General features: G+C 38.7%; 1 protein-coding gene across 20 annotated transcripts in view; it reads left to right on the top strand.

Moving 5' to 3' along the window:
* Window positions 1-27,905, top strand: part of PARD3 (par-3 family cell polarity regulator) — a 676,839-nt gene that overhangs the window by 512,739 nt on the left and 136,195 nt on the right. The gene's annotated exons all lie outside the window — the stretch shown is intronic.

The following is a 27,905-nucleotide window of genomic DNA, read 5'->3' on the forward strand; positions in this document are numbered from 1 at the left end:
GTTTCACTGACATCAGAGACAGGAGTCAGGAGGCCCTCCCCAGCTGTTGAGATCCAGAAATGGTTGCTTTAAACCCCAGTTTCAGTTCCTACAAGAGTCTAAATCTCTTCTGGAGATTTCTGCATCTTTTCAAACAGGCTTCATGTGTCCACAGCCCCCTCTACTCCTGGGCTCGGGTGTGTTCTGTAACATGGACCTGAAGTAGAGCTCAGACTCCTAGCCCATTTCTATCACAAATCCCCACATCCAGAGGGGCCTTTGTTATGGGGATGAGTCCCATCAAGCAATAAACAACTCAAAATCACATCACACCTTTTATTCCACATATTCTCAGTCTTACCCAAGCCCAGCCTAGAGGGCTCTAATTTTACTGTTTTATGCATTTGCATTCCCAGGAGGTGGTTGGACTAGAGGATTTCTAAAGTACTTCCAACTCAAGAAACATATAAGAAAATAAAGTTTAATTTTTGTATATACTGTTTTTGCAGAGAATAAGCTGTCCATTCAACAATGACTAGTGTTACCAATCCGAAGTGTGAGGATTATTGCATGTTTAAAGTACTCTTTCACCTACGTACAGTAAAAAGTGAATTTGGCTTGGAAGTAATGGTACTACCTCCATTGTCTTTTCCCGTCAGAGCTACAGAGAAGTGTTTCCAAGTCTTGAGTAGTGTAGAGACATTTTTTCCCCCCAGAGGAAAGACAATCTCTTGGTACTGCAGTATTGAATTAAATTGTTTTGATTATAATGTTATTTAAATATGTATAAAAATAAAATAGGGCTAGACTCCTTCTGTTTATAGCCATTATGCAACCATAAAACCAAACATCTTTACAAATTAAATACAAACAAAACGGCAAAACTATTACATTCAAACGAACAGCATTAATTTAATGTCACCAATAATGTTTTTCTAAATCTAAACTCTTGCACAAATCATGGATATGATGGTGGCAACTACATTGCAGGTTCATTTGAGTTTATTTGCTTCCCCTCACAAGCCAACTACTAACTCGATGTTCCCACTCTTTCTCTTTTAGATTTTTGCTGCTAATTTTTTGCATGCCCTTTTTGAGTGACATTTGACCTACATATGGTACAGATAGATGCATCATTTATGCTTGAGGACCAATCCATTTCTATTTTGATTTGCTTAAGACAGTGAAAGTAGCACTGCTTCTTGCCTCCATAAACTTAGATTTAGACAATGAAATCACTCATCTGTAGGATGGGATTCAGAATATGCTTATAATAGCTTTTTTAAAAGACTGTGGTTCAAATGAAAACCCAAATTTGCAACTCCTCCAAGGGTATTTTTGAGAACTATCCACAACAAGGAAGCTCCTATAAATGAATTAAATTCCACCAACATTTGGAATTTGTGTCCAATGAATTTTATTATTCAACTTTTTGGATTTTATGGGAGTGAACAGTCAGTTGAGAGACAGACGTGCAGCCTCTGATCTGTTCTGGAATTTTCATTGAAAGAAAACAGTATTCTGAATTTATTTGCTTCATCATTTTGATTGATTTTATAGTCAGCAGTATGAATCTAGTAGTCCCACATGGAAACAGCCAGCAATTATTTATTAAATGCTGTGAATTTGATGTCAAAAAGGGAAACTTTCTCAATTTTCACATATTATTTATAAAATGCTTTCTATAGGATAGCGTTCTAGTTTGCTCCTGCTGGAATGCAATATACCAGAAATGCAATGGCTTTTAAAAGAGGAATTTAATAAGTTGCTAATTTACAGTTCTAAGGCTATGAAATTGTCTGAATTAAAACACGTGTATAGAAATGTCTACTCTAAGGCATCCAGGGAAAGATACTTGGTTCAAGAAGGTATATGACATTCAACGTTTCTCTCTCAGCTAGAAGGTTATGGGGTGAACATGGCAGCATCTGCTAGCTTTCTCTCCAGGCCTCTTGCTTCATGAAGCTCCCCGGAGGCACTTTCCTTCTTCATCTCCAAAGATCGCTGGCTGGTGTACTCGGAGTGGTTCTCTTGTCCTTCTGTTGTAGTTCTGCAGCTCTCTCCTCATTCTCGAAGGGACTCTCTCCAAAATGTCTCCTCTTTTATAGGTTTCTAGTAAATGAATCAAGAGCCACATAGAATGGGTTGAGACATGCCTCCATCTAATCAAATTTAATCCCACAATTGATTGAGTCACATCTCTGTGGAGCTAGTCTAATTAAGTTTCCAACCTATAATACTGAATAGGGATTAGAAGAAACCATTGCTCCCATAAGATTGATTAGAATCAAAACATAGCTTTTCTAGAGTACATAAATCTTTTCAAACCTTCACATTCCACCCTTTGGACCCTAAAAAGACTTGTTTTTTCTCATATACAAAATACATTCATTCCATCACAATATCAGAAACCATTAAACCATTTCAATAACAATACAAATACAATACAAGGTTAAAATCAGTACAAAGTCAGTTACAGGTATGTTCTGTCCTAAAGCAAAGCTCTCTCTGGCTCTGGACCTGTAAAAACTGAAGAACAAGTTATTTGCTGCCGACATCCAAAGGAGGAACAGTCATAGGATACATATACCCATTTCCATAGGGAGGAAGGAACACAGGGATCACCAGATCCAAGCAGTTTCGAAAACCTGCAGAGCCAAGTCCATTAGCTTTCAAAGTTCGAGAGCCATTTATCTTTGGGGCTTTAGAACAGAGCAGTCCCACCCTTTCCAAGGGCCTATGCCATGGCCTGCCTCTCTCCAAATGCAGTGGCGGGGGGGGGGGGAGGCATTGGAGAGACCACCTTTTTCTTGGCTCCAAGCATTGGGGTCACATCCAGGCTTTCTGTCACCTCCAAGGCACATGTTCAACCCTTCCATGTGGTAGCAGGCAGGCTCTCCCCAATCGCCAAGGAGTGTACTGCCCCCTCTCCAAAGCCTGAGGCAGCACCACTCTTCCACTGCGACAAAGTAGAAGACTCATCCTCTGCCTTCAGGGCAAACTCACCCTCTCCTAGTGCTTGGGTGGGTCTGCTCTCCTAGCCCAAGACTTTTTGACTTCAGATCCCAGACTCCTCATGTTTGACTCTGAAGTTATTTTTCCTCCAATGTGTCCCTTTTCTGTCCCTCTCAGACCCTACTGTCAGTGGTTCTCTTTATACAGATCCTGTAGCATTCTCATTGATTTCTATGCAGTAGCCTTGGATTGTGCCCATCAAATATAAAGAGGTTCCACAAATCCTTCCTGGATAACTCCATTTCCAATCCTGTCTTTCTCTGAAATGGCTGACCTGGTTCCACATCTGGCCAAATCCTCACATGGAGCACTATTCTCTGGTATCTCCCTTCCTGGAAGCCCAGTGTTTTCCAGAGCATCAATTTCTGCTTTCTTTGTACCAAAAAGTTCAGTTCTCAGCTTATCTCTTTCCTGTCTCAGTTCACTATAAGCTATGAGGAGAAACCAAGCTGCACTTTCCACATTTAATTAGGAAATCTCCTCTGCTAAATATCTAAGTTCATGGCTTTTAAAAGCTGCCTTGCAGCCAAAGCCACTAGTCAATTTTGCCAGATTATCTGCCATTTTAAAACAAGGGTCACTTTCCTTCCAGTTTGCAATTACACATGCCTCATCTCTGTCTAGAACTTCGTCAGAGGTATCTTTAGAGTCCACATTTCTACCAACAGTCTCTCCAAACATTTTGGCTTTCTTTATCAATATCCTCAAAACTCTCCAAAATCTTCCCCTTATCCATTTAAAAAGCCGTTCCAACATGTCTGGCATTTGCAAACCACAGCAGCACCCCACTCCTGGTATGAAAATCTGTTCTGTTCAGCTAGCTGCGAGAATGCAATATAACAGAAACAGAATGGTTTTTAAAAGAGAGAATTTAATAAGTTGCTAGTTTACAGTTCTAAGGCTATGAAATTGTCCAAATTAAAACACGTCTATAGAAATGTCCAATCTAAGGCATCCAGGGAAAGATACCTTGGTTCAAGAAGGCCTATGATGTTCAGTGTTTCTCTCTCAGCTGGAAGGGCACCTGGTGAACATGGCAGCATCTGCTAGCTTTCTCTCCAGGCCTCTTGCTTCATGAAGCTCCATGGGAGGCATGTTGCTTCTTCATCTCCAAAGGTCACTGGTTGGTAGACTCTGTGGTTTTCTTGTCTTTCTGTCATAGTTCTGTGGCTCTCTCCTTATTCTCAGAAGGGACTCTCTCCAAAATGTCTCCTCTTTTATAGGTTTGCAGTAAATGAATCAAGAGCCATGTAGAATGGGTGGAGACACACCTCCATGTAATCAAGTTTAATATCTACAGTTGATTGAGTCACATCTCTGTAGAGATAACCTAATCAAGTTTCCAACCTATAGTGCTGAATAGGGATTAGAAGAAACCAATGCTCCCTCAAGATTGATCAGGTTCAAAGCATGTCTTTTCTAGGGTACATAAATCCTTTCAGACCTAAGCACAGATAGCAGCATCCTATGTCTAGAAATATTTCCATGCCTATTTGATTTGATTGGCAAATGAACCTATCTGATGTATCCTTTGGTCAAACTACCATTGTTACTACTATTTATTAATAACCTTGGTAACATTTTGATGTTTTCATGTTGGATTGATGCTAAAGAGAAGCAGACCATAGCTTCCTGTTTTATAACAGGAACAGACCATAGCTTCCTGTGAATAACAAAGCATAACCTCACAGAAATTGTTAGTGTACTTAGTCTTTATACTACGTGTAAAGAGGACCTCAAAATATTTTAAAATCCTCATTAGAAAATTCAGCAAATGAAAATGATTTGTAGCTGAAAATTTTTGGGCAAGAGTAAGTTTCCTCTTTGATTGCTGCATCTTCAACTGGCCATAATATATTAGAGTCCAAGTCAATGGTATGTGTGTTTCTGTCTTTCTTCCCCACTGTGGAAGACATTACTAGTTGTGTAGCCAGTATCCTTTCTCCCTTACAATAGAATCCCCATTTTGTACAGGCTGCAATATATCCAGCTAATAATTTCTATTTCCTAGGCTCTCTTGTAGTATGAGATGACCATGAGAATAGTTTTAAGTAGTGAACTAGTAGTGGATCTATTGGATGAGTCTTTCTGCAAAACTGGCTTTTTTCTGCTTTAAAAGAGGCAATTTTAGCTTTTGCCCTTTGCCATTCTCCCTTTTCCCTCCCTGGAACCTGGACACAGTGCTCCAAGGTAGGGCTGTCCTTACTTTGGGTTTAACTCTGAGGATAAAAGAAAAGTAAGAAGAAAGTAGCCTTGTCTCTTGAAGACTATACCAGTCTATTCTGGACACCTTGTTATTTGTGAAAAGTTAGCCCCTTGCTTATAAAGCACCCTCTGCCAGGTATCTGCTTCAAATAGTCAAAATAAACATTCCAAGTATAATGAATTACACATGGAAGAACCTGAAAGGATTCACCTTCTTTGGATAAAGACAGTCTGCATATTGGAGAACTATCCCCTCATCATATCATTTCTACAGTATTCTGTGAATTTAAATAACAGGCACAACTCTCCAGGGTTGCCCAGTTAGTTCTTCAGCTTTTCATTTTGGTAAGTCTTTTTTTAAGAAATGTGATCAGTCAGATGTTGGATGCTTATATCCTTCACTCTTTGATACCTGACTCTTCCCCTATAGTTCCTGTTCTAGTTTGCTAGCTGCCAGAATGCAATATACCAGAACAGAATGACATTTAAAAAGGGGAATTTAATAAGTTGCTAGGTTACAGTTCTAAGGCCGAGAAAATGTCCCAATTACAACAAGTCTATAGAAATGTCCAACCGAAAGTATCCAGGGAACCTTGGTTCAAGAAGACCGATGAAGTTCATGGTTTCTTTCTCATCTGGTAGGGCACATGGTGAACATGGTGTCATCTGCTAACTTTCTTTCCTGGCTTCCGGTTTCATGAAGCTTCCTGGGAGGCATTTTCCTTCTTTATCTCCAAAGGTTGCTGGCTGGAGGACTCTGCTTCATGGTGCTACAGCATCCTCTGCTCTCTCCGAATCTCTCTCATTCTCCAAAATGTTTCCTCTTTTATAGGACTTCAGAAACTTATCAAGACCCACCCAAATGGGTGGAGACATGTTGTCACCTAATCCAGTTTAACAACCACTTTTGATTAAATCACATCTCCAGGGAGATGATCTGATTACAGTTTCAAACATACAGTATTTAGATTAAAACATGGCTTTTCTAGGGGACATACATCCTTTCAAACCAGCACAGCTCCTAACCCTAAACACAATCCTGATATAATGTAGGAGGCAGTTGAGTGTAATGGATAAGAGAGAAACAATGGAGCCAGGTTGCCTGAGTCTGATACTGGGCTGTTCTATCAGAAGTGTAAACTCTGTGTTTCATTTTCCTCATCTGTAAAATGGGGATATAATAATACTCACCTCATTAGTAAGTAACTACCTCATTAGGTTTGGGGAGAATTAAATCTGTTAATAAATACAAATCATAGCACTTAGTAAACACCACTTAAGCATTTGCTTTTGCTGCTGTTATTTAGAAAACAAGCTTTTGCTCCTGAGAAAGCAGAGTCCCCACATTGATACAGAAGGCTAAACGAGGAAACAAGCTGAAATGAATAAAGATAGGTTATATTCCTTATATTTGAGTTGGATATAAAAATGCGGGCATGCAATTCTGCTGATATCACTTTTTCATTAAATAACTTGGTCCCTAAGTATTTTCGGTAAATCACAGTACATCTTGTTTCTCATACCTTGTTTAAAATGTTGGCATTTCTATTTACATCAAGTTATAGCCTGGTGAGAATGAAGAGGCAGGAATTTTTACTGTCCATGAGTTTAAAAGTTGGTAGTAAGATAAATTTATCAGCAAGACTAGGAGAATGTACTCCAGAACAGTGGTTTTCAGATTTTAGCATGTATAAGGAGAAACTGGAGGAGTACTCACAAATGCAAATTTCCTGACTTACCCTCATAGATATTCTGATATGGTAGATGCAGTTGTGGATTAGCAATCCAGATTTTTTACTTGCTCCCCATTTGGTTCTAATGCAAGTGATCCATCCCCATTTTGAAAAATACTACCCTTGGGCTAATGCAAAAATAAAGTGGGACCCTAATGTGAGTTAGTTTATTAAGGTCTATTAAGAATGAAACTGTGGAATAATTTATAATTTCTATATTAGACTAAGCTTTATCGTGATATTCATAAATGTTCATTGTTCACCCATGATTAAATAATCATTTTATTTAAAAGGTCAGCCTGCAGGCATGATGTGCCTAAACTTTATTCAGATTTGTATTAGTTTGAAAGCTGCCAGAATGCAGTATGCCAGAAATGGAATGGCTTTTATAAAGGGAATTTAATGAGTTACAAATTTACAGTTCTAAGGAAGTAAAAGTGTCCAAATTAAGGTACCAATAAGAAGCTACCTTCAGTCAAGAAAGGCCAGTGGGTCAGGAACACCTCTAATGGGTAGTCACGTGGCTGGCATCTGCTGGTCCCTTGCTCCTGGGCTCCATTGCTTTCAGCCTCTGTTCCTGCGGGGCTCCTCACCTTACTTCTCCAGGACTGGCTTTCATCTCTTAGCTTCCCTTGACTCTCTCCGGGTTCTGGCTTGCTTAACATCTCATGGCAACTTCTGCTGGGCTCCACGTATCTCCAAACATCCATGTTTGTGTTCTCCATGTATCCGCATCTGTGTCAGCTCTGATGTGAAGTTTCTATTGGCTCTGGGGTTTCTGTCATTTCTGATACTCTCCAAAATGTGTCCTCTTTTATAGGATTCCAGTAAACTAATCAAGACCCTCCGGGAATGGCTGGAGTTACATCTCAAGCTAATCAAAAGCTCATCCACCCCCCCCCCCCAAAGCACACACACACACACACACAATAAAGAAAAACTCACATCCACAATTGGGCGTGTCACATCTCTGGGGGGATAATCAAATCAAAATATTCCAGCCTACAGCACTGAATCAGGATTGAAAGAAAAGGCTGCTTCCACAATATTGCATCAGGATTAAGACATAGCTTTTCTGGGGTGCATAATACTTTCAAACTGGCACAAGGTGTTTCTTGACACTTACCAAAAAGTTCCTTTTCATGTACAGTTAAAACATTCCAATTTAGAAAGTTTAGTATGGTTGAATTCTAACCAAGAAATGATGGCATGTTGATCGATGATGTTTTTTATTTACTTGAAGATACTATGCAATTCATCTTTTTATGTTCAGAAACCAGAATCTGTAGTTAAACTACAGAGAAAGACAGCTCTAATGGACTTTTACTAACTGTCACTATGCAATCATTTGCCACCAAGAGTGCTTTGTCCTCAAATATAATTGAAATAAAATAGGTACTGTGCTGCTACAAATCTAAATAGCAGGAAAATAGTAGGCTAGACTCCCCCAGCTTACTGAGGACACTTTAATGGAAACATAAAAACCATAATCATATGCTTTTTGCATGCATTTTACCACTAAAGAGAAAATGCCAATTTCAAAAGAAAGGACCTTCGTGAACTAGTTTTTCCCCCCTTTAAAACTGAAATCCAGTTGTGACAAAAAGAAGTCTGGCAAATGCAGATCAAAGCTAATTTTCTTAGATACAGGCAATTATTAAACATGTCTCTTTTAAAAAATGTTGGGTCATATAACAAAATTGTTACACCCTTAAAGTAGTTAAATGCCCTTTGATTTACTTCCTTTTGGTTAGTGTTATTTACCCCTGTTTTTCTTGAAATGTGAGACATGAATTCTTAAAGGTGGTGAATCTCACCGTAATACGAGTTCTGCAAAGTGGTGCGTTGCTAATTAATATGCTCCAATCTGCACTTCAACATCAGGACCTTTGGCTGTTTGTTTCTCACCTTGACTTGCTGCTTCTCCATTCGCCTTGGCAAATGTCCCCAACTTTGTTGTTTCCTCCAACTTGCCTCAGCTCCTGAAACAGCTTCTGACACCAACCACAATGCAATTCTGACTCTACCTACTTGGATCCAGTTGGGCTCCACAGGTCAAGGTCAAAGGCCCTAAAAAGCTTCCGTCATTTCAGGCATCAGCCACTTACGTGGGTGTTCCCAGCCATCCACACTTCTGACCAACTAACCACAAATTGGGGGATTTCCATCCCCCCCTCAGGCTCAATAATTCATTAGAATAACTCATAGAACTAAAATTAAGTACTATACTTAAAATTATAGTGTTATTATAGTTAAAAAAGACAGAAATAAAAGCCAAAAGAAGAGGTATATGGGGTGAGGTCTCAGAGGGTTCTGCCATGTGGAGTTCCTGTGTCCACTCCCTTTGGAGTCAGGATGTGTCACCTTCTAAGCACGTCAATGTATCTCATCAGCCAAAAAAGCTTTGGTGTCCAGAGTTTGTATTGGCGTGTCATTACATAGGCATGCTTGACTGAATCAATGACCATATGTTGAATTCAATCTCAGCCCCTTCCCCTCCTCCCTTTTCTTGAAGGGCCAGTTGATATGATGTGGCTCAACCCCCCTAAAACCATGGTTGGTCTACTAGAGTGGCCAGGTCCCACCCTAAGAATACCAGGGAGGCCACTTCCACCTTGAGTCATCTCCCCTGCATGTGGTCTACAACCCACCATAAATAACAGTAGACATGTCTATCATGGGGGAACTCCAAAGATTTAGAGGACATCTCCTAGGTCCAGGGACAGAGACCAGCCGGATCTTTCATTATACATCAGCTCCAAACCTACAGTCCATCTATATCTGAGCCCACGTCTTTTTTCCGTGCCTGCTTAGAACTGCCCCTCCTCCTCCTTCCAGACCAACTCATTGCTGTGGGTTCTTGGTCCCACACTTACTCTTCAATGAACCTGCCCCATCAGTTATTGCCTCTCAACGCTGTCTGAAGCCTCTGCCCCTCTACCAGCACTTCCACGTAGACCAAACGTGGGCAAGTCTGTATCATTCTGTCTTTTTTTTTTTTTAAATACTCTTTTGCTCTTTAGTTATTTTCTGCCCTATTTTTACTCTTCACTTCTAATTCAAGCTTCTTGAAAGGTTATTCTAGATTTGATTCTTCTTTTCTCACATCTCATTCATTCATGTTGTAGGCAGATTAATGCCACCTCTTACTGAAGATGTCTACATGCTAATCTGTATAACCTCTGAATATGTCACCTAATGGCAAGGTGGACATTGTAGATGTGACTAGGTTAAGGACTTTGAGATGGGGAAATTTTCCTGAATTATCAAGTGGGCCTATTGTAATCACAAGGGTTTTTATAAATGGAGAAGGAAGGCAGGAGAGTTGGAGAAATATTGGCAGAAGCTATTCTGGGCTTGAAGATAGAAGGGGCCATGAGAGAAGGACTGGAGGGAGCCTCTGGAGGCTGACATGGGAAAGGAAACAGATTAACCCCTAGAGCTTACAGAGGAATGCAGCCCTGCTGACACCTTGATTTTAGCCCAGTGAGACCCATTTTAGACTTCTGATCTCTAGGCTGTGAGATGATAAATTCACATCATCTTAAGCCACTATGACTTTGGTAATTTGTTACAGCAGCAGCAACAGAAAACTGATATACTGCACATTCTATGCAACACATTTTTTAATCCATGATTTCACAAAGGGTAGCGATGACCTAAATCTCATCTATTAAGGACTTGTCAATCCTTTTCACACTGGATCACTCACGGCATTTCTGAAGCTCTCTGTTCGCTTGGTTTCCGTGGTATTGTTCTCTCCTAGTTGAACTTTCATTTCTGACTATTCCTTAACCGTGTCTTTGGAGGTCCCTTTCTACTTATCCGTAAAGTTTGGATTTCCCAAAGATATATCATTGAACCTCTGTAGTTCTCCATATTTTCTTTTTTTTTATTTAACATTTTTATTGTGAACTAACATATATTCAAAAAAGGCAATAAATTTCAAAATGCATTTTAACATGTGGTTACAGAACAGGTTTCAATGTTGGATACAGGTTACAAATTTCAGGTTTTTCTTTCTGGCTGCTCCAAGACACTGGAGACTAAAAAGATATATCAATATAAAGATTCAGTAGTTCTACTCATTTGTTAAATCCTAATTTCTGTTATAACTCCTCCTTCTCTTTTGATCCTTCTCTCAGTTTTTAGGGAATTTGGATTATGCCAGTTCTGACTTTTTTCATGTGAGAAGGGGTGTTGACACCACGGGATAAGAGGATGGAACTGGTTGATGTTCTTGGAGACTGGCATCTTTGGGTTTCAGGACTTACCTGGCCTAGGATAACCCATCCGAACATCCTCATATTTTTTATTCAAAAATATTCCTGACTGCTCTCAGTTTTCCGACTTTTTTTCTTTTACTTTTTTTATTTAGTATAGTATAACATATACACAAAGCAAAAAAATAAAAAAGCAATAGTTTTCGAAGCACTCTTCAAAAAGTGGGTACAGGACAGATCCCAGAGTTTGTCATGGGCTACCATATAATTCTTTCATATTTTTCCTTCTAGCTTTTCCAGAATATAGGAGGCTAGAGGGCTGTGGTAGTTAGGTTCAGATGTCAACTTGGCTAGGTGAACGTGCCTAGTTCTGTTGCTGTGGCCATGAGCCAATGGCACATGAACCTTATCTGTTGCTCATTACACCCGCAGTTGGCTATGAGGCTGCCTGCTGCAGTGAATGATGTTTGATTTAATTGGCTGGTGCTTAAATGAGAGCACTCAATGTCACACAGCTGAAGCAGCTCAGCATACCTCATCTCAGCACTCGCAGCTCAGCCCAGCCAGGCCTTTGGAGATGCAGAAAGGAATCACCCCAGGGAAAGTTGTTGGAACCCGGAGGCCTGTAGAGAAGGCCAGCAGAGATCGCCCTGTGCCTTCCCACCTAAGAAAGAACCTCAGTCGAAAGTTAACTGCCTTTCCTCTAAAGAGTGATATGTTAACTAAATAAATTCCCTTTTTATTGAAAGCCGATCCATCTCTGGTGTGTTGCATTCTGGCAGGTAGCAAACAAGAACAAGGGCTTAAATACTTTATCATCACAATTGACTTTTTTTTCCTTCTTTTTTGGTGAAATAGAGCATATATAGAAAAAAGCTATAAATTTCAAAGCGCAGCACCACAATTAGTTGTAGAACATATTTTAGACTATGACATGGGTTACAATTTCACAATTTTAATTTTTACTTCTAGCTGCTCTAAAATACAGGAGACTAAAAGATATCCGTTTAATGATTCAGCATTCATATTCATTTGTTAATTCCTATCTTCTATGTATAATTTCACCATCACCTTTGATCTTTCCATACCTCTCATTAGGGTTGTTGGGCTATGGCAGTTCTAAAGTTCTGATATTGGAAGGGTCTGTCACTAACACGGGGTAGGGACATGGAGCTATCTGATATTCTGGAGAGGCTGGGCCCTCTAGGTTTCAGAATTTATCTGGACCAGGGACCCATCTGGAGGTTGTAGGTTTCTGGAAAGTTACTCTAGTGCCTGGAACCCTTGTGGAATCTTATATATTGCCCTAGGTGTTCTTTAGGATTGGCTGGAATGGTCCTTGTTGGGGATTGGCAGGTTATGATAGGTAGCAAGGTCTACCTGAAGCTTGTATAAGCACAACCTCCAGAGTAACCTCTCAACTTTATTTGAACTCTCTCTGCCACTGATACTCTATTAGTTACACTTCTCTTCCCCAGTTTGGTCAGGATATAATTGTTGATCCCACAATGCCAGATCTGGATTCATCCCTGAGAGTCCTCTCCCACATTGCCAGGGAGACTTTCACTCCTGGATGTCATGTCCCACATAGTGGGTAGGGCAATGACTTCATTTGCAGAGTTGGGCTTAGAGAGATTAAGGCCACATCTGAGCCACAACAGAGGTCCTCCAGAAGTAACTCTTAGGCATGCCCACAGGTAGTCTAAGCTTCTGTGCTACCTACATAAGCTTCACAAGAGTAAGCCTCACGACTGAGGTCATGACCTATTGATTTGGGTGTCCCTAAAGTTTGATGCAATATCAGGGGATTCCCTGATAGTAAGGTTTAATAGTTCCATAGTCTTTCTCCCCTCCCTCAGGGGACTTTGCCAATGCTTTTTGATTATCTGGTTAATATACTCTAAGATGTTTCCAGGCATTACAATAACCTATACAGGATTAAAGGACCTCCGGATTAAAGGACTTCTTTCTCATTCTGTGCTTTCTGTTTCATTTGTTCAAATGAGCTGTACAGATGGGTTGAATTAGATTATGTACTACAAAAAATTTCAGTTCCGTATCAAATAAGCCTTTCTTCCATTGGTCTCAAAGAGTATGTGACAAATATGTATTTGGTCAAAAAATATAGACACTGTCTTCCTTATCCCTATGTTCTGAGTTACTTTAACCCCAACCTGTTCGGCTTCATTCTTATCTCTAAATATCAGGCTATATTTATAAAACAGCCTCTCAAAATCCAGAAATAATCATCAGCACTCTGGACTTAATGTGTCTGCTCTAAAAGCTTACAATCTAGGCCCCTGTTATCTTAGAAGCATTTTCTAAAGGCAACCTCATCATTGTTGTTTTTTTTGTTTCTGGCTTTTGTCTTACCAAAGGTCCCACATGTTCATTCACATCGTCACATGCCTCACGACACTGTTCCTTTTTCTAGCAGCACAGCCTTCATTCATAAGTTATATCACCTATTCTTTCTTCTCTCTCTTCAAATCTAGTGTTGTATGCCTCTAGTATGTTTTTTATTTGGTCAAGAGTCTTTAATCTCTGTGATTTCCCCTATTTTTTGGTTTATTTTTTCAAATTCCCCTTTGTGCTCTTCTGCTGTCTTCTTGATTTCCTTTATGTCATGTGCTTATCCCACTTATTTTATTAAGTAGACTTGTGTGAACATCCTTGATTAGTTGTTCCAATGTCTATGTCTCCTTTGGTGTTTTAATTTGGTGTGGGGGGGGTAGGGGGGTGGCAGGGTGAGGCTGCGCCTATGGGCAGGGGGCGGGGGTATCCTAGGTATGGAGGTTAGTGCCGGCAACCTTTGTGCGCTGGCAACAGCCTGCAGGGAACAGAGAGGGGGAGGTAGTGCTCAGGAGGGGTGCAGGAGAGGTGGGTTGGGTTGCATTTGAGGTGGGGGGGTGGGGCAGCTACATGCACTGGGGGCTGGTGGGGTGGGGTTTCCTGGAGCCTGGGGAATGGGAGTGGGTGATGGGCTTCCGGTGCGTGGGGTGTGGGGTGAGTCGCCGGTCATGGGGCTGCACCGGTGAGGGTAATGTGCCCGAGGAACGTGGCCTGGTTTACTTCCTAATCCCGTGCTCCCGTCTGTGCACTCCGGCGATCTCAGCACCTCCGTACCAGGCTCCAGCTTTCTGCCTCTCAGTTCCTCGGCCTCTGCAACCAGGGCTGCCACGTGTGGTGCAGAAGGCTCTCCCAGGTCAGCCTCACTCCCAAATCACCGCCTCAGTTGCCCTCCTGTCCCTTCTCTAACTTTTCCGTGGAGCAGGGCTAATCTCGAGCTACTCTAGTGGACCATCTTCCTGAAGTCCCTTAGTTGAGGTCTCAACTCCAGTTGTTGAGACCTAGTCTACTATAGCCTGGCCTTCTCAGGTTCTGGTAGCTAAGCACCGGGTGGGAATGTTTACTTCCTAGATCTCTTTGGCTCCTTATACCCATCCTATTCAAAAGTGAATTTACCAGTTTTCGTTCTTCACCTCCTCTGTTCGAACCAGAGACCTAACCTCAGCTAATGAGATTCGTGCCAACTCACATACTCAAGCCAAAGCTTCTTTCTCACCCTCCCCCTACCCTGTTGGTCAGTATGGAGGGCCTGCTAATTTTACGTTGTAAAAACAATCTGAAATCCTTCCTCTCCTAAGTTACACATGGATGGTAGTTCTTTCCCTGCCTCTAGTCATCTTTTCCTCAAATCCCTTCTTCACCCAGTACCTGGAATTCTCTATCTAAAATAGAAACCTGACCATGTAATTTCCTTGCTTACATTATCCTGTGGCCCCCTGTTGTCTTCCCAGTGACATCTAAGCTCCTTAGCCTGGCGTTTCACCTCACTCTCTTTTCAGCCTCGTCTCAGTTTATCTCCAGATGTGCCATGTTGGTTCTCAACATCATGCTTTTCTAAAACTATAAATCTAACTTCATCTAAAGCACGGGTGAATGAAATGACTCTTTGGTGTCATGCATTCCGCAAATGTTAAGTTTTGGTGAGTGAAAACAAGCAATCACCATTCATTAAGCTACTCTAATATAGTTAGAGATACAGCAATTAAATTAAAGGCTGAGGTGACATAAACAGCCCAACAAATGAAATCTTGAAAGTAATGAAGCCATAAATAAGGTCATGGCTAATTTTAAAGACTCCTTGTTTAATTCTTTTTGTTGATTAACATTGCCCGAAACCACAATTTGTTTGGAGAAGTAATGTGTAATGGGAGTTATTTATTTATTTATTTATTTTAGCCTTAGAGAAAGTTTAAGTATTCTGTAGAAATATGGGGATAAAAGAAAACAATTTCAAACTTTGGCAGTTAACAGGCAAATCATCCTCCTCCAGGATGTGCTTGTGTTGGTTTTAATTTCCTTTCCTTTGCAGGGCACTGTCCTTCTAAGTTTTTAATGATGAGCTGGCCATAATACCGTGTTCAAAATCTCATTGACTTGCTTGATATTTCATTTGACTTTAGCCATCCATCCAAGAGAAGCTCAAAACTCTTGCTTTGCATGCAGCTTGGCATGATATTTTATCTTTTTATTTCAACCCTACTGCCTGATTCTCCTGTCTGCTAGGCAGACAAAACCAGTGGGTTCAAATACCAATCTTAGTGGTATTTAGTGGTCTTAGGTTGGTGTTGTTTTCTTTCTTGCTCCATAACGATGGACTATAAATCAACTATTAATATAAATTCATGAGGATTTATGTGGAGTTTTGTTGTGAGGTGCATTTTCAACTTCTTGGGATACTTTATCAAGACCTGAATCCAAAATCCATTTTTAAATTAACTTATAGATGTTCTGGACCTTTTCCTTGGGCACCTAAGCCCTCAGTGTGGATCACTATTTGATTATTCTCTGTTTGTTGCTTCATTCCTTTCCCTTGCATTTATCCCCCATTGGTAGATTTTTTAAATCTCTTTCAGCCCGTTTATTTAAAATTCTAGAAAGTACAAAAAATATCTATTGTGTCAGAAAAAAAGTTCAGTAATTTCTGGTGATAAGAGTGAACAGAGAGGGAAGGGAATGATTTTAAGGGGATACAAAGAAACTTTTGGGGTGATAGATATGTTCTGTTTTTGAAAATATTTTTATTGAGCTATCTTCATGCACATATAGTCCATCCAAACTATACAATCAGTAGCTCACAATATTATCACATAGTTGTGTATTTATCCCCATGATTAGTTTCAGAACATTTCCATCACTCCAGAAGAAGAAATACAAAGAAAAAGAAAACATACAATCCCATACCTCTTACCTGTCCCTCTCATTGACCCCTAGTATTGCAATCTACTCACATTTTTTCTTTTTACCCCTTAAGCTCTCCCCATTATTTATTTATTTTTTGTTCTTGCTTTTGTTTACTTATCTGTCCATACCCTGGATAAAGGGAGAGTCAGCCACAAAGTTTTAACAATCCTATTGGTCAATTTTTGTAATTAAATAAAAGTAGCGGTAATTACTTTTTAGAAAGATTCTTGATGTCTTTTTCCATTCAAGGAAGAGATTGATACACCCTTAGCTCCTTTCATTAAGGTAGGTATGTTCATAGAAACATGAAAATCTGGAACTTTTTGTATTGTTACAGAACAGAAAATGACTAAAGTGCCCTCATTTATAATTTATGTATTCTATGAATGTGTATTTGAATATCATGTAAAAGGAACTCAAAATGTTAGCAGAATCAATGAATTTATATTAATAGACATTTCTGTAAACCTCACAACTATTTTTTTAAATTGAATTTTCTGTATCAGCTTATGCCTTTCACCATTAGTTCTAACTCATAGGATATTCAGGCACTCTATTATTGAGTCCCTTGTAATATAGAATTTTGGAAATATTCATTCCACAAACAAAATCCTTGGAACCAAATAATTGCCTCTAAGGTGATGATTTGTTTTGGCGAGGTGGTAGTGCAGATAGAGGGCTCTTTCAGTTTAAATTTTATGCAAACTGTAAATTTAAGTTAAACAAACATCTCTAGGCAGAAAACTAATTTTAGTCTGAATTGGTGATCCTATATGACTTTTGTTTTAACTGGAAGTCCTGACTGCCTCCAAGAGACGCTTGCCTGGCCCAGGCTCCAGCGATGATAAAGTTCCAAGGACTATGCTGAAACTAGGCTGAGTCTGGAGGAAACCAAAGAGCAAAAGGCTGCTGAGTGCAGATCTTAAAAGCTATAGACTGTCCAAATGAAATGATGAATACTAAATTCATGAGTCAGGAGGATTTCCTGGCTGTCCATGAATTTGGACTAAAACTTTAAGACTTGGAATTAATTGGGTTTGTCAACCTAATAGAGAAAATAGTTGAAGTCTGAATTAGAGAATATGCTCAAGCAGATGATACTTTGAACTTTAAATTGTACCCAACAACTGAGATGAAGGATCAACAATGTTTTTGTTAGCAACCCCTTCTTTTTTAAAAAAATTCTATTGTATATTGTTTTTAATTCTAATTTAAAAATAAGTCGAGTTTGCTTAATGCATTTTCAGTGAGACCCTGTTGTTGATTCCAGCACTACTGGAAAAGAAAATGATTGTTCTTAATTTCTTTTGAATTAAAAACTTACATATACTATTAATTTGTTTTTAAAAATTCATTTAATAATGAACAAATAAGTTCCTTCCTAATTTTTAAAAGTTGTAAATTAGTTGCATCTCAAATCACTTTGGTTTTATATTGACTTCATATAATTCTGAAATTTCATAATTCTGGAATTAATTATTAAAATATATTTTAATATTGAAATTATTCTGTTGTATTCCATTAAGGAAAATATTATTTAAAAGACGTTTGCCATTTTGTAACTTACTATCATGACTTGAAAATAATTCCCTTCCAATGAATTTGCATCTCTCTTCTGTGCCGTCTACTTTAATACTTAAGAGGTTATTTATGTTGAGAAACACAAGTACCAGGTACAAAATATGAAAAGCAATAGTGGAAGTAGTAAAGTAGAACTTAATGCCAATTTTGTTTTTAATAATAATGTCCCCTAGAATTCCTGAAGAAGGTTGTGAGAGGGGACAGGTAGGATGGAGATGGAACTGGGGAATGCTGGGGGCTCATGGGGCATGAATTGTCCAGAGCATACCATTCTAATACTAGTCATTTCAGATTTGAACAGGCATTGTGAGTTTGCACTGGTGGGCAGGTGCTGGAAAGGGGCAAAATCTAGAAAAATGGCTTAAACCCTAGATCGTTATAGTTCTAGTGAAGAAGAGTTTTTTTGCAAGCTGCCTTAACATAACTTTAAAACAGAATTAGCCTGCTTTGTAACAGATATTTAAACTGATTGAAGTTAAACAAATGACTTATTTCCAATTATTCTCCTTCCCTTATTTCCTGTAGTTTTTAAGTCTGAGCTTTGTGAACTGGTCAAGAGTTTAAGCTTGCACAAGCTCAAGGCTCTTGTATGCATTCGTTTTCCAGTGTATCTGGCAGCCTCTGTGGCTGCCCACTCTCCTCTGCAGTTGTTTGGTGTCTACCTTCTGAGTCCTGGGATACAAAAATGAGCAAGACCCAGTTCATCTCCAAGTTCCACCCATCCCAGTGAGGCCTGCAGACCACAGGCCACATGCTGTGTACAGTCTGCACAGTGAAAGGAATTAAAACTGGGTGCTAAGGAAGCCTCAAGAAGCTTGGCTCAGCTTTAGGGAAGAGGGGCTTTTGAGAAGTGGTGGGCTGGAGCAGCATCCTAACTGGGTAAGACTTATATTCTTGTATAAAAACAAAAAACAACGAACTGACCTTGTTTTGATGAACGATGAAGTCTAGTTAAGATGCTGGGTTTATTTACTTCTGGCAAATATTAAATATGGTGTAAAATTTATTATGAAAGGTCCTAGATACCTCCTGCCCTTAAACGCCACTGGTAGTTTCATTTATTGAAGATGACATCACCAACCAGATTTTTTTCAGAACTATTGTGGCTTGTCTCTGAGTGTTCTGATTTTTTTTGTTTGTTTGTTTTAATTTTAGGAGGTTTCAGCAAATAAGGCTTGCTCAGCCTCTTTGGGGCTCTTGGAGTCTTAAACTCTCAGGTGGGTGGGCCCTGAGGCTTATGGGATAATAGAGCCTGGACAGGAATAGATGCTGGAGACCTTTTTAGATAGCAGTTACGGGCTTCTGGGTAGGTGAGTCCAGGATTTAGGAGCCAGGTGTCATTTATCGTGGCTGTGAGTGGTAAATAGGACCTTATGGAATCAGTTTCAAAGTAGATCAGTGTCAAAATAATGTCCTTAGTATACTACACTTTGACATTGGAAAAATTTAACATTGTTGGTTTTGGCCATTTGTGACCATGAATGACAGGTGATTTGCAATATTGTACTGGCCTGCAGGTTTGTTAGGACATCAGGGGAGCTGACCTGCACTAGTCACCTACAGTGTCTGATAAGCACCCACTGTGCACAAACTACCCGAGTAGGCCAAATAAAAAACACTGGCAGGTTTCATAAAATCATGGTTTAGTCAACGTCTTCCTTCTAATATTTCTAAGAAACTTCATTTGCATCAAAGAGAGTCTCATTAATCCCTCTGGAAGGGACAAGTCAAAAATTTATTACTGCTCAGTTTCTTCTAAAGAGCAGCACAATCTGTGAATTGTTTTGGATTCTCTATAAGATTTTCAGCTTTTGTACTAGACTGAGGCAAACTGGCTGTAGCTGTGGGGTTACTCTTACCTATGGGTGGCTTCTGATGTCCCAGAATTCTTTCCCTCTCCCAGCTGAAACAGTGGGAAATAGATCTGTGTCCAGGACCTCCTTTATAGCTATTGCGTGAGGACAACAGCCCCTACTCCCATAAGCAGGACATATGAGAGAGCTTTTGCTAAGAGCACAGGTATGGAGCCGGCCTGCCTGAGTTCAAATCTCAGCTCTGCCTGTTAACCCTCTTGGCCTCACTTCTTAAATCTGTAAAATAGGGAAAATAACAGTAATTTCCTCACTGCATGTGTGTGTGGATAAAATCAATTACTATGAATAAGGCACTTTGAATATTGCATGGTACATAGGAAGAGCCCTCGAAATATTAGTTGCTCTTCTTATTTTTTTATTTTAATGTTTTTTTTTAAATTGTGAAATATAACATTGTTCTGGTATATTGCTGCCGGAATGCAGTATACCAGAAATGAAATAGCTTTTAAAAAGGGGAATTTAATAAGTTGCTAGTTTACAGTTCTAAAGCCGAGAAAATGTCCCAATTAGAATAAGTCTATAGAAATGTCCAATCAGAGGCATCCAGGAAAAGATACTTTGGTTCAAGAAGGCCAATGAAGTTCAGGGTTTCTCTCTCATCTGGAAGGGCACATGGTGAGCACAACATCATCTGCTAGTTTTCTCTCCTGGCTTCCTGTTTCATGAAGCTCCCCGGGAGGCGTTTTCCTTCTTTATCTCCAAAGCATGGGCTGATGGACTCTCTGCTTCTCCTGGTTATGTCATTCTTCTCTGCTATCTCTGAATCTCGCATTCTCCAAAATGTTTCCTCTTTTATAGGATTTCAAAAACTAAAATCAAGACCCACCCAAATGGGTGGAGACATGTCATCACCTGATCCAGTTTAACAACCACTCTTGATTAAATCACATCTCCAGGGAGATGATCTGATTACAGTTTCAAACATATAGTATTGAATAGGAATTATTTTGCCTTTATGAAATGGGATTTTGATTAAAACATGGCTTTTCTAGGGGACATACATCCTTTCAAACCAGCACAAACGTATATATAAAAAAGCAATACATCTCAGAGCACACTGCAACAATTAGTTATAGAAACAGATTTCAGAGTTTGGAATGGGTTACAGTTCCACAATTTCAGGTGTTTCCTTCTAACTGCTCCAAGACACTGGAGATGAAAAAGAAGCATCAATATAATGATTCAATAGTGATACACATTTGTTAAATCCTAACTTCTCTGTTAAAACTCTTACTTCTCCTTTGATCCTTCTCCCAGTCTTTAGAGATGTTTGGGTTATGCCCATTCTAAATTTTTCATATTGAAAATATATAATCGGAGGATGGAATTAGTTTATGTTCTTGGAGAGGCTGGCTCCTCTGGGTTTCAGGGCTTATTTGGCCTAGGAACCCATCTGGAGGTGGTAGGTTCCTGGAAAGTAAACTTGATCCATGAACCTTTTGTAGGATCTCAGATAGAACCCTAGATGTTCTTTAGGGTTAATGGAGTGATCTTGGTTGGGGTTTGGCAAACCATGGCAGTTAGCAATATCTATCAGAAGCTTGCATTAGAGTAGCCTCCAGAACAGCCACTCAGCTCTATTTGAACTCACTTAGCCACTAATACCTTATTTTGTTACGTTTCTTTTCCCCCTTTTGGTCAGGAAGGCATTGTTGATCCCATGGTGCCAGGGCCAGGCTCATCCCTGGGAGTCATGTCCCATGTTGTCAGGGAGACGTTCACCCCAGAATGTCATGTCCCACATAGTGGGGAGGGTAATGATTTTCCTTGCAGAATTGGGCTTAGAGAGAGAGAGGCCACATCTGAGCAACAAAAGAGGTTTTCTGGAAGTTTCTTTTAGGCATAATTGTAGTTAGCCTTAGCTTTTCCACTACTGAAATAAACTTCATAAGAGCAAGCCTCAGGATCAGGGCTTATTCCTATTTTCGTGGGAATCTGTAATATTTGAGAGACTGTCAGAAATTTTCCAGAATGGGAAAGTTTAATAGTTCCATGTTTTTTCTCCAGTCCCTCAAGGGACATTGCCAATCCTTTTAAATTATCTGCCCAATATAACCTGGGAGGTATCTGGATATTACATTAAGCTAAACAGAATTACAAGCTCTTGTTCCCTTTCTGGGCTCCATGTGTTTGGGTTGTTTAAATGAGCTATCCAGGCAGGTTAATTTAGATTGTATGTTACACAAAATTTAGATTTTAGACAGAATGAACCTCTCTACCTTTGGTCTCATACAGTAGGTGAAACTCTGTGAGTTTCATCCTTTACCCTGCATTCTGATATACCTTAATCCCAACCAGATTTGCTTTGTTCTTATCTCTAATTGAAGCTGATCTCTTTTTCAGTTTTTTTTAACTGTTATCGTATGTGGCAGTGCTGACTGTCAGAGCTGCAGAACTCTAGCTCTGAGTCTTAGGTGTCACCCAGGTGCCCACAGTTCCAAGGAAATGCTAGCTTCTCCACATATAGCACAGCATCTCAGAATCTAGAAATACACTTACAACTCCGTACTAAATGTTTATAAAAGTTTACACTCTAGACCCCAATTTTCTTAAAAGTATTTTCTAAAAGAGACCATACAATATTTGTTCATTTGTTTCTGGCTTATTTTGCACAACATAATGTCCTCAAGGTTCATTCACTTCATTGCATACCTCACGACTTCATTCCTTTCTGTCGCCACACAATATTCCATCATATGTATGTACAGTTCAGTTCACCTTTCTGCTTCTCAGTGTTCCCTCTGGCCACCTCCATCCATTGGGTATTATGGATAATGTCCAAAATAAGTAATCCATCTCTTAAAGTATCCTCACTTAGTTGTACAATGATCAGTACTCCCAATTTTAGACAACTTCCATTAATCCAAAGAGAAAAATAATAGATAAACATACCCTTCACCAAAGAGCAAATCAAAACCTACCCTTAACTCTTGCTCCTCCCACCCCAATTGTTTACCCCTGGTATTGCTGTGGGACTGTTAATGTCTCCCTATTAACTATAGGTCATAGCATGTGATAGTAGTTTTTCCTCTATACCCCTCTATTATTGATCCCTTGTACAAAATTCCTACCTGTGAAGTAGTTTGTGCAAGAACTTATTTGTATTTGTAGTGTTAATTGGTGGGATACATGGCTCTGTACAACCTCTTTCAATCATATTTACCTTCAGTACAGCAATATTACTTATAAATCCATTAATGAGCTGCCCTTCAGTTGTATCCATTCCCATATATTGATGTTCAACCTCATTAGGTAACTGTTCACCCAATTCTAGCTTCTGGGTATCACTAATTCCCCCATATTCTACATTATAAGCCACTGAGTTTACCTTTACCAGGGTCATATTAATGAAATCATATAATTTCTATCCTTTTGTGTCTGGCTTATTTCACTCAGCATTATGTTCTCAAGGTTCATCAATGTTGTCATATACTTCAGGACGTCATTTTGTCTTACTGCTGCATAATATTCCATTATATGTATATACCACATTTTGTTAATCCACTTGTCTCTTGATGGGCAACTTGAATTGTTTCCATCTTTTGGCAATTGTCATAATGCTGCTTATGAACATTTGTGTCTATTCATGTCACTGCTTTCAGTTCTTCTGATTATATACTAAGAAGTGATATTGCTGGGTCATGGGCAACTCAATATTTAGTTTTCTGAGGAACTACCAAACTGTCTTCCACAGTGGCTGTACCATTATACATTCCTACAAGCAGTGAATAAGTGTTGTAATATCTCCACATCCTCTCCAACATTTGTAATTTCCTGTTTGTTTAATAGCCCCCATTCTTCTAGGTGTGAGGTGACATCTCTTTGTACTCTTTTTTTTTTTTTTTTTTTTTTTTTTAAGGAAAGACAGAGAGAAGGAAGGAAGGATAGAAGGAAGGAAGGAAGGAAGAAAGGGAAACATCTTTAAACATTTTCTTGTTTTATTGTATTTTGTTTTTTTGTTTTTGTTACATGGGCTGGGGCCGGGAATCGAACCGAGGTCCTCCGGCATAGCAGGCAAGCACTTTGCCCGCTGAGCCACCGCGGCCCGCCCTCTTTGTACTCTTGATATGCATTTTCCTTATAGTTAATGAAAGTGTACATCTCATCATGTGCTTTTTAGCTGTTTGTATTTGCTCTTTGGAAAAATGTCTATTCATATATTTTGCCCATTTATAATTGGGTTGTTTGTTCTTTTGTTGTTGAATTGTATGATTTCTTTATGTATACAGGATATAAAACATTTATTGGGTTTGTGGCTTTTAAATATTTTCTCCCATTGAGTTGGCTGCCACCTCACCTTCTTGACAAAGTCCTTTGAGGCACAGAACATTTGATCTTGAGGAATTTCCATTTATCTGTTTTTTCTTTCATTGTTTTTGTTTTGAGTTTAAAGTTTAAGAAGTACCTCCTATTACTAGGTCTTAAAGATGTTTCCCTATATATCTTCTGGGTGTTTTATGGCATGGCTCTTATATTTAGGTCTTTGATCCACTTAAAGTTAATTTTGTATAGGGTGTAAAATAGGGGTCCTCGTTCATTCTTTTGACTATTGATATCCGGTTCTCCCATGCCCATTTATTGAAAAGACTATTCTGTCCCAGTTAGGTGGATTTGAGGAACTTACCGATCAATTGACCATAGATTTGGTGTCTATCTCCATACTCTTGATCTTATTCCATTGATCGGTACTTCTGTCTTTGTGCTAGTATGATACTGTTTTGATCACTGTAGCTTTATAATAAGCTTTAAAGTCAGGAAGTGCTAGTCCTTCCACTTCGTTCTTCTATTTTAGGATATCTTTAGCTAATCAAGGTCTCTATCCCTTCCAAGTAAAATTGATAACTAGCTTTTCCAAGTCTTCAAAGTCAGACATTGGAATTTTAATTGATATTGCATTAAATCTATAGATAATTTGCATAGAATTGACTTCTTAACTGCATTTTAACCTTTGTATCCATGAGAAGGGAATGTCTTTCCATCTATTTAGGTCTTCTTTGATTTCTTTTAGCAATGTTTTGTAGTTTTCTGTGTATATCTTTACATCCCAAGTTAAGTTTATTCCTCAATACTTGATTCTTTTTGTTGCTGTTTTGAATGGAATTTTTTCCTTAATTGTCTCCTCAATTAGGTCATGACTTGTATGTTGAAACATTACTGATTTTTGTACATTAATCTTGTGTCCCGCCACATTGCTGAATTTACTTATTAGCTCAAGTAGCTTTGTCATAGATTTTTCAGGATTTTCCACGTATTTAGGATATGTCATCTGCAAATAATGAAAGTTTTACTTCTTCCTTTCCTGTTTGGTGGCTGTTTATTTCTTTCTCCTATCTGATTGTTCTAGCTAGAACTTCTAGCACAGTGTTGAATAATAGTGGTGACAATGAGCATCCTTGTCTCATTCCCTATCTTAGGGGAAAAGCTTTCAATCTCTCACAGTGTTCATTGTGATACTGGCTATGGGTTTTTCATATATGCCCTTTATCATATTGAGGAAGTTTCCTTAGATTCCTACTTTTGAAGAGTTTTTATCAGAAAAGAATGCTGAATTTTTGTCAAATGCTTTTTCAGCATCAATCAAGATGATCATGCAATTTTTTTCCCTTTTGATTCGTTAATATGCTGTATAACATTGATTTTCTTGCATTGAACCACCTTTGCATTATTGATATAAACCCACTTGGTTGTGATGTATAATTCTTTTAATGTGTTGTTGGATTTAATTTGCTAGTATTTTGTTAAGAATTTTTGCATGTATATTCACTAGGAAGATTGGTCTGTAGTTTTCCTTTCTTGGAGGATCCTTCTCTGCTTTTGGTATTGGAGTAATATTACCTTCATAAAATGAATTAGGTAATATCCTCTGTTTTTTGGAGAATTTGAGCAGGATTGGTGTTAGTTATTTTTGGAACGTTTGATAAAATTCCCCTGTGAAGCCATATGGCCCTGGTCTTTTCTTTGTAGGAAGATTTTTGATGACTGATTGAATCTCTTGTGATTGGCTTGTTGAGATTTTCTATTTCTTCTTGAGTCAGTGTATGTTGTTCATGTGTTTCTAGGAATTTACCCATTTCATCTAAGTTGTATAGTTTGTTGGCGTATAGTTCATAGTATCCTCTTATGATTTTAAAAATTTCTTCAGGGTCCATGGTTACAACTTTCCTCTCATTTATGACTTTGTTTATTTGCATTCACTCTTCATTTTATCTTTGTCAGCCTAGCTAGGGGTCCACTGGTTTTATTGATTTTCTCAAAGAAAACCACAATCTTTGATTTTACTGATTCTTTCTATTGTTTTTTGTTTGTTTGTTTTCCAATTCATTTGTTTCTGCTTTAATCTTTGTTATTTCTCTTCTATTTGCTGTTCTTTCTCTAGTCTTCCAGTGAGCAGTTAAGTCCTCGATTTTTGCTCGTTCTTCTTAATTCATATAGACATTTAGGGCAATAAATTTTCCGCTCAGCACTGCCTTTGCCACATCCCATAAGTTCTGATATGTTGTATTCTCATTTTCATTCACCTCCAGATATTTACCAATTTCTTCTTTGACCCACTGATTGTTTAAGAATGTGTTATCTGATCTCCATTTATTTGTAAAAGTTCTGGTTCTTTGGTGGTTATTGATTTCCAGCTCCATTCCATTGTGGTCAGAGAAAATAAATGCTTTGAATGATTTCAGTCATTTTAAATTTGTGAAGACCTGTTTTGTGCCCCAGCATAAATAAGATCTACCCTGGAAAACATTCCATGAGCACTTGAGAAGAATGTATATCCTAGTGTTTTGTGGTGTAACTACCTGTCTATGTCTGTTAGGTTTGTTTCATTTATCGTATTAAGTTCTCTGTTTCCTTGTTGATCCTCTGCCTGGTTGTTCTATCTATAGAAGAGAGTGGTGTACTGAAGTCTGCCACTATTATTTTTGAAATGTCTATTGCACCCTTCAGTTTTGCCAATGTTTACCTCATGTAGTTGCTTTTCTTATTATTATTTTTATGCCATCATCAATATCATTGTATTGTTCATTCTTGTGACCTAAGGGCATGTAGAAGCTAAAAAATTTGCTGCATAAATTGTTTTTGTATGGCTATGATATATGATGATTTTGTGCCCTTTTAAAGTATCTTTAGCATATAAAAACTTATTTTAGGTTTTGTAACTTTTTACTTTGCTGCTGCAATTTATGTCTGTAGCTAGCTTGTCTACAGGTACCAAGATACGCCTTGCTGTGAAAATTTGATTAATCTCTGTAATTAGGAAGCAACTTACTCTGCAGGAATTTGGTGTAGTATTTAACTTGAATAGCCACAGATTAATTTCCAAAACAGGAGACTAAGGTGAACAAGTGTTAATATATTTGAGAAATTGAAGGAGGGCTGTGCAGGCAGACATGCCCAGGGGCTGGAGTCTGAGATCCTCCCGCAGCTTGTGATGCAACCTGTGAAAAATTCCCACCTTCTTCAGACCTCTCTTGCCATGCCTGAGAAGCTATTTACTGCTTCCCTCCTGGAGGTGTGGGATGGAATAATAAGACCATTTTAAATAGTGCTCTGAGGTACTGAAATACAAACTACCATGTAATTGCAAAATATTAGTATTAAAGTGTGTGGTATTCATTATATGATAATTAGTTAAAATAAATTTTATTAGTAAATATGTGACACAGAATATTATGAGTATTTTCTTTAGAGTAAATAGAAAATATCATGAGTAGTTTGTTTGTTTTTATTCCCAGCATGGAGATGATAAAAGAAATAGTAAAAGAGGCTAGATTTCCTTCTCTTTCTTTTTTTTTAATGAATATGTCATTTTCTGGCATTCTTTGTCCACTTACCTGGGATCAACTATATACATATCTCATAAAATAAAGTCTCATTATACCCAAGAATAGCTAAATGCCCATCAAGGAATAAATGAATGAGTGTGAGTTGTTTTAATTAGCTAGGTGTGATTTAAAGTTTGCTGAAATAAAAAAGGCTTATTCATTTTTCATCAATAATCACTTACCTTAATATTTCATAGAACCTGCTGATTTGCAGACCTCCTTCTG

Source organism: Tamandua tetradactyla, chromosome 1 (genome assembly GCF_023851605.1).
Source record: "Tamandua tetradactyla isolate mTamTet1 chromosome 1, mTamTet1.pri, whole genome shotgun sequence".
Lineage (NCBI taxonomy): Eukaryota > Metazoa > Chordata > Mammalia > Pilosa > Myrmecophagidae > Tamandua > Tamandua tetradactyla.